The sequence below is a fragment of the Onychomys torridus genome, chromosome 7 (assembly GCF_903995425.1).
Source record: "Onychomys torridus chromosome 7, mOncTor1.1, whole genome shotgun sequence".
In the NCBI taxonomy this organism is placed as follows: Eukaryota; Metazoa; Chordata; class Mammalia; order Rodentia; family Cricetidae; genus Onychomys; species Onychomys torridus.
The window spans coordinates 28,418,422-28,426,151 of record NC_050449.1 but is presented as its reverse complement, the minus strand read 5'-3'; the positions used below and the strand labels follow the sequence as shown (position 1 = coordinate 28,426,151).

Sequence of the window (7,730 nt, the reverse complement as noted above, 5' to 3'; positions counted from 1 at the left end):
AAGGGTACTTTCTAGTTCAGTGGCTAAACTTTGCCACAAAGAAAGTAAACTCCATAATGAGTTTTTTCGACATCCATCATATTCTCTGAAGTATTCTGAAGGTGCTGCCTGGAGCAGACATGTTTTATATATACATACATATATATATAATCTATGTTATTAAAACGTTTTAAATGCCATATTCTATAGATCTCTGAAGTGTTTGAAGATTACCTGTTTATCTAAAATATATCTGTTTGATCTTGAAAACGTACCTAACCTGACAAGTTCCATTGTAATAAATGACTAACAACTAATCTACATTTCTTTACTATCTTAAGTAGTTAGTAATAATAACTTTCAAGGACTAGCAATTTGCTTTACATTGTTAAATGAGCTGTAGAGGTATAAGACCTTGAACAAGAGTAGAAAGATATGTACAGTATGTTCCAATGAAAATAATCTCAACTTTGTATCAATATATGCAATTTGTAATCAATATACATAACTCTAATCCAATGTAAAATATTTAAAGCTAGTAGTTCCCTTTTAAAAGTAGATTCAATAATCTACCTTTTATCTTATCATATTCATATTCTCCCTTTTTTCTTTTCAGAGTAGATTCAGTAATCTATCTTTTATCTTATCATATCTATTCCTCTTCTTTTTTTTTTCAAATAAGAACCCCTAATTTAATCTCCTTTATTTAGCTTTTTTTCAGATTATTACCAATAACAACTTGTAATCAACAACAAAAACAATGACAAATATCTATAACTCATTGGAAGACTAGAAACCACCCACTCTACATCTTGGGAATGTGGGCATTGTGTTCTTAAAATTACTTCCTGTTGTTTGGGGCTATGGTATGTTTAGGGGATCCTGAAAAGAAAATGTGGGGTTAATTGTCAAGTCCTGGGAGAGGTAGCTGTATCATTTGTCCAGTCTCTGCATAATCAGTTTCTGTGTAACAGGTAAGTACAGGGCTTGTCTCATGTCCCAGATAGAGCAGTCTGTGAGGCTAGATCATCTCAGCTAGCCATTTTGAAATTGTCCTAAGCAGTTGGTAGTCCAACGTCAATCTTTGGGTGGTGTTTTTCAACTTAATGGCATTATCATAGTCTGTGTGAAATCATTGTTGTGGTATTCCATCATCTTTTTGGAGACTTCAGAGATCGAATTAGGTCAGATTATTTCTTTTCTTGGTAATTTTTTCAGGGTAGTTCTCCTTTCTTCTTTGGATGTTTATTTGTCCAAAAGTCTTTAAATTCCTTTAAATTCTTCAAGATAGTTGTTTTTATTTTCCTGCAAAGACAAAAACAAAACCCTGCCCCAACCCTAACTTTGGGGAAGTTTCAAATTTAATCTTTATCACTGTGGATTTTTGTTTATTCCTGAATTTTTTGTTCTCTTTTCTATAGATGTTCTATCATCCAGAGCACTGTGGTTTTGTTTTTTTGTTTTTTTTGTTTTTTTTTTATAATAGACATTAGGTTCTTTAATTGCTCTTGGGAAGAAGTTTACTCTATAATGACAAGAAATGAATGAACTAAATTTGACATGGGGGCCTGTGAGAGTCCCCTCAGGGCATTTCCTGGTGGCAAAGGATTACCTTGATTTTCCCTTATTGATCTACATTCCTTAGTTCGAAGTCTGACTTTGGCACACCTTATGCACAATCTGGAAGGGAGGGGTATTCTGTTGGGGTTATTCTTAGAAAAAAAAAAAAAAGAAAAAACATTGTTTCTAAGAATGCCCTGTTTATAGTCCCTTTTTAGGTGACCTTGTTTACCAAAATTGAAACATTTGACATTTTGATTTTTCTTCAAACCTCTGGAAATCACTTCTCCTATCCAAGCATGAGCTACTCTATTGATTATATCTTGGATCCATTCTTCCAATGGTGCTGTTCTTGCCTTTAATAGTTTAATTATCCTTTTGCATTGTACATTAGCATTTTCAAAAGCCAGGGATTCAATTATTATTTGTCTAGCTTCTGAATTTGGTATCAAGCAATACCACCAATTTACTACCTTCACCATCAACATAAGCAGACACACCTTTAGTTTTAGCTATTAACCGGAAGCTTTTAAGGCAGATGTAGAAGAACTCTATCTCAAAGACCACACCTTAGTCCTGGCTCCCTCCTGGGAACTCTTTCTGGGATCATAAAGGTGAACAAAGGAAGTATTAAAATGTCAGAATATATGACAGGTGAGGCAGAGGCTGGAAAAATGTTCTCCTCACACTGTATCCAAAAGTAGGCAGAACAGATTAATGTGCCATAGCCTACTGTGATAGGTCCTTCCAACATCAATTGGGTTTCTTTTCATGTTTTCTCGGGGACTTTTGTTGTTTTTGTTTGTTTGTTTGTTTGTTTTAGATGTGGTGGTAACTTTAACAAGAGTCTAATAAGTGGGCAAGTAGGCAGGCTTCAACCATTGGTTTCAGGATGTGCCTGTGCCATGTATGCATCCAACTCAGCATCCAGGTGTCCTTTAGTTTTCGACATGTGTGCATCCAATTGGTTGTCCAGCTGCTCCTTTGTCAATACAGGGTGAGTGAGGGTACCTCTCCTTTGGCCATGCCCTTGGCCTCCAAAACACCCTCTTCCCCAACCTATCATATCCTGACCTTGGAGTGACATCCCGCCTCTAAGCAGGGTTCTGGTGGCACATTCCCCACATAGTCCACCTCAGGACAAGTCTCTTTGGATTATGGGTAGGCCTCTTCCTCCAATTGCTCCACTGGCCAGGGAACATATGGGTCAGCCAAAATGTGCATGGATGTTACTGTTACCCAGGTGCTGCTTTAAGCTCTGCTTAAGGTTTTTTTTTTTTTTCATTTTTCTTTATTAAGAAATTTTCTACTCATTCCACATACTATTCACAGATTCCCCCTCCTTCCTCCCAACCCCCAGCTTTCTTTCCCAAGCCATCCTGCATCCCCACATCCCCCAAACCGAGGTCTCCCATGGGGAGTCATCTGCTTAAGTTTTAACGCTGTCTGGACAGAGGGTCTATTCTGCATCTGCTGGGCCAGTCTTCTGTTTCTGGCACTGGCGAGCTGCTGCTGCCGCCGCCGCCGCATCGAAGCCCCAAATATTCACTGGCATAGGCCGTTTGTTCTTCAGCATATTAGTAAAGCACTCATTTAGAGACATCTTGGTGGTGCGTTTTAGCACAACTTTTTGCACTGACTGTGCAGCCATCTTCAAATGGAGATAGATGCTAGGGCTGGCATCACGGTGGGCCGGGGGCTAGGCAAACCTGAACTGACAGAGATGGGGAGGTCGGGGTCGCTAGGGCTATCTAGCTGGGAGGTTGGGTTAGATGCATAAATGGTATGATGCAAAGCTCACACATTGGGTATCTAGAGTTAGTGGGTTTGGGTATCTAGACTGCCAATCTTGCTCTTCTGCCTTTATTCTGTGCCACCATGGCTGGCACCGCATGGTGGCACCACCAACTCACACTTGGTGTCCAAAACGAAATCCCAAGAAGTTGGATTACAGCCACATGAAGCTCTGGCCTGTGCCAGTGGGTGGCAAGCAAGTGGCTTTTTTGTGAATCCATGCCCCAAAAGTTGGACGCCAGGTGTTGCATGAATTCTAATTGGTCTTAATAAAACCCCAGAGCCAGATATTGGGGTAAATGCTGAAAGATCAGAGAGACAAAGGAACAAGCCACTGCCACGTCTCATATTACCAACTCCACCAATCCTCTGACTGAATGTTTCTGAGTCCTCAGCCAAAAAAGACCTAGCTGAAAAGAGCTTCAGTTGAAAAGGGTTCCAGCCAAAAAGGCTTAGTTCCTGTCTCCTCACGTCTTATAGACCTTTCTCTGCCCTGCCATCACTTCCTTGCTAGTGCTGGGATTAAAGCTGTGTGACTCTCAAGTATTGGGATTAAAGGTGTGTGCCACCACTTCATGGCTCTGTTTTTTCTTCTAGACTGAATCTCATGTAATCCAGGGTGGCTTTGAACTCACAGAGATCCAGATGAATCTCTGCCTCCTGAATGCTAGGATTAAAGCTGTTTGGCACCACTGCCTGGCCTCTATGTTTAATCTAGTGGCTTGTTCTGTTCTCTGATCTTCAGGCAAATTTTATTAGAGTGCACAATATATCACCACAGTCTCTTTTTCTTAGTTTCATAAGAGTGTGCACTTGACTATTAGTTCAAACTAGTTCTTCCCCATTTCAAAGTTCAACTTCTTCCCAATATCTAGATCTAAGCTGGCACCTGAAACTCCATTTCCTCATGAAGGGGTCTTTGGGTGCTGGATGTTATTTCTAACTTGACATTTAACTCATAGCCAGCATCAGGGACAGATTTTCATCATACTCCAGTAGTAGAGTGAGATCACACATTACACAAGAGACCTGGTTTCAAATCTTTGTCCTAGTTATGAAGAGATGAGAAGAAGCAACTGTCTCAGCGTTTTCATTTCTAATATGAGGGGTCATAAAGGGGGTAACGGAGTCACTAACTGGAAAGCCTGTTTCTTAAATGACCAGCTCATAAGGACTGCAGATTGTTAAATAAGAATCACAGAGCCAAAAACAGAGTTGATAGCCAAGAGGTCATAGCAATAGCTGAGAGCTGAAAATCTTTCCCTTCACTGCTGCTCTGTCTTCCTCTGCAAGAGACCTACTTCCTGTGTCCTGTCTTTTATATAGACTTTCTGTTCTGCCTTCTCATTGGTTGTAAACCCAGCCACATGACATCCTTGTCACTGTCTGTCTGTACAGACCTCCAGGTCTTCTATGGTTGGTATTGAGATTAAAGGCGTGTGTCACCATGCTGGCTGTATCCTTGAACACACAGAGATCCTGACTAGCTCTGCCTCCCAAGTGCTGGGATTAAAGGCATGCACTACCACTGCCCAGCTTCTGCTATGGCTTGCTCTGACCCCAAGGCAACTTTATTAATATACAAATAAAATCACTACAATTTGTACAATTTCAGTACAAATAAAATATCACTATAAAGGACTTTAGGGTTTGTAGGCCAAGAAGTGACATGGAAGATGTTATATAATTATTTAAGTAAATATTTAAAAATCCGAAGCATATTCCTAGCTCACAGACCATTATATAAGAGAAAAGCATCTAGGTTCATGGAACAGAGCTTGGTGACCTCCTAGACGATGCATTTTAGCAGACTGTCAAAAAGATAAAATGTGTTAATGGATGTAAAGCTGTGAAATGATTCCAGATATGTAGAAAGTCTTCAGCACGAGCACCATTCTCTTCTCCTGCTAAGAATACAATCAATTTATCAAAAGGAAGGAAAACATCTGATTCTCTTTGGTCCACCATTTAAGCTCCTCTTCTTGACATCATGCTGCCTTGTGCACTCTGTGCAGTTCCAACAGCTTTAGCATGAACTTTTAGCATGCGTGATTCTCCTTCTCTAAGCAGACACCAGGTACTTCTTTCAGGTACTCTTCCTTCTTCCTTTGTAAACATAGTTCTTAAGTGTCTTGATGAAATCATGTGTGGATCAGGCTGTATCAAGTCCACTTGTTTAAAGATAAAAATGTGGTTACCTAGTCAATCTTCATAAACATTTGAGACACCCCTCCCACATAATCAACAGACTCAAAATACCAACTCACTTCAGTGAATAGAGGGTACATGTATACCCTCCCTGACCCCTGCAATTATTCAATCATTATCATAATCTTAAGAATGGTTGGTGTCCTAGTTAGGGAGATATAAATAGAATATATATGTGAAATGTCAGGATTTACTTGTTTCTCAAGTCTGATTTCTGCTGCAATCTTAGACATTGTGTTTCCACATCCCTTCATGGCAGTGATTGATCTTAAAATAACAGCCATCAACCTCATAATTTCCCTACAAACACTTTCTTCACCAAGCATTTCTAGGTAGAAAATATATACTCTATTAATGGGCTCATCAATGAGCTATTGACAAGAGGTATTTTGACTTAAAGATACTGGGTTCCCCTGAGAAATGAGTCACAGGGCACATCAACCTTCCACTTCCTGCCCTTCACTGTAAGAATGGAGGTAGACATCCAAGTCCTGTGCCTTTATTCAGGTTCAATTCTGGTTTCACTAACAAGAAAACAAAGGAAGGAAACAAAGAGGGAAGGAAAAGGAAACTCTTCACACAATCTCTGATGCCAGTACATCTTCAGTGAGTGACGATGGCTGTTGTTAGCCTATGTTCCAGGCTGTGCTCCGAGATGGGACTCAGATGCACAATTGGATTGTCCAGACTTGGGGTAAACTCTCTTCAATAATTTCAACCACATACTGCTCTTTCTGCGCCTGGCAACTGAACAGCTGGATTCCAGTAAGGTGTCCCCTTGGCAAAGGCATTATCTTGAAGGGAAAGGAACATACTGGAAGCAAAACAAACAAACGAACAAAAAACCAAGAAGATTCTCCTAAAAGCAGTGAGTTGAGAGAAAAAGGAACACATGCCTGAAACATGAAGACAAGCCTTCAAGAAAGGCTACAAATATGGAATCCTCAACGTGAGGCTTCTCCTTTCATGGTCCTTTTCTAGCCTCTTATTCTATATACCCAGATGCTGTGGAGTTGCACATTATTTTGCATACACATTTTGGTTGATATCCTAATACTCTCTGCTTGCTTCTGAGTCACCTCCACAATGCTTTCAAGTTTTAAAAGAGCTTTGGGATTATCCCTTTTTAACTTAGTTTTTATTTTTAGGGCTGCATAAAGAGAGAAGATTATTATTTTCTCTGACCATGCATTTGCATTCTCACCAGTTATAATCTGGAACAGAGGGGTTCCTTCCTTAAACAGTAATTTATTTATGTATACCAGACATGGTCCTCAGAGCTGAGGATACAGGTGAAAAAGTCAAGCACAGACCCGGCCCTCAGAGACCCTGCATTCCAGGAGAGACAATTTATGAGTATAAAGACTCAACTCGTATTAAGCTTTCTAAACAGCCAATGGAGAGACGTAAGAATATCTTCCATTTTCATCCAAACTCATTCATTCCACATTAAAAGTTACAATACATCACAATATAATAAAATGGAAAATAACTCTCTGAGTCCTTTACCATAGGGCACTTGGGTAACACAACAATAATAAAATGTAGCCCTTAATGATAAGTAATCTGTATTCTAATTGGTCAGAACCAACAGAGAGGTAAACAACACCACCTTCAAATAAAAATTTGGACAATGCTAAGGACAGTGGTTCTGTGCAGTGGACTGCTTTGCAGGCTCATTACTCAGAGACTTGTGAATGTGCAGATTGAATAAGGAGCCAAAGAGGCAATTCTTGTTTCTGCTTCTTTTTTTTTTCTAACAATGTCAGAATGGGGGAAGGGGGATGGCGTATCTTAGGAAATAAAGCCATCCCTCCTCTTCCTTTGTAAAAACCTGTGTGACCTCTCTTCCAATCAGAGAAGTGTTTCCCTTGGCAACCATACCACTCATCCTCCTTCCCAACAAGCTCTGAGAATCAAAGTTGAGACCAGCTAGTAATTACCCTATAGCAGATTATCTGTTTTGTCTCACTCCAAAGGGATATTGATATGGGCTCTCATTTAAAGTAAATATATTTCTTACATATCATAAATATTTTAGAAATAATTTGAATAAAAAATATTTACTGGTACCCCTTAGTGTACTAAGTTGAAGCTGTGAAGAATGCCTTTTATTTTCTCATCCTTTGGGTTAGAGTCATCAAATATAACCTCATCCTACTTTAGACATAATTAAAGGCAAATGATGA

At 39.6% G+C, this 7,730-nt stretch overlaps 1 pseudogene; it reads right to left on the bottom strand.

Annotated features, from left to right (window-relative positions):
- Positions 1-2,413: 2,413 nt before the first annotated feature.
- On the bottom strand, positions 2,414-3,190 carry LOC118586998 (annotated as a pseudogene).
- Between the last annotated feature and the right edge of the window lie 4,540 nt (positions 3,191-7,730).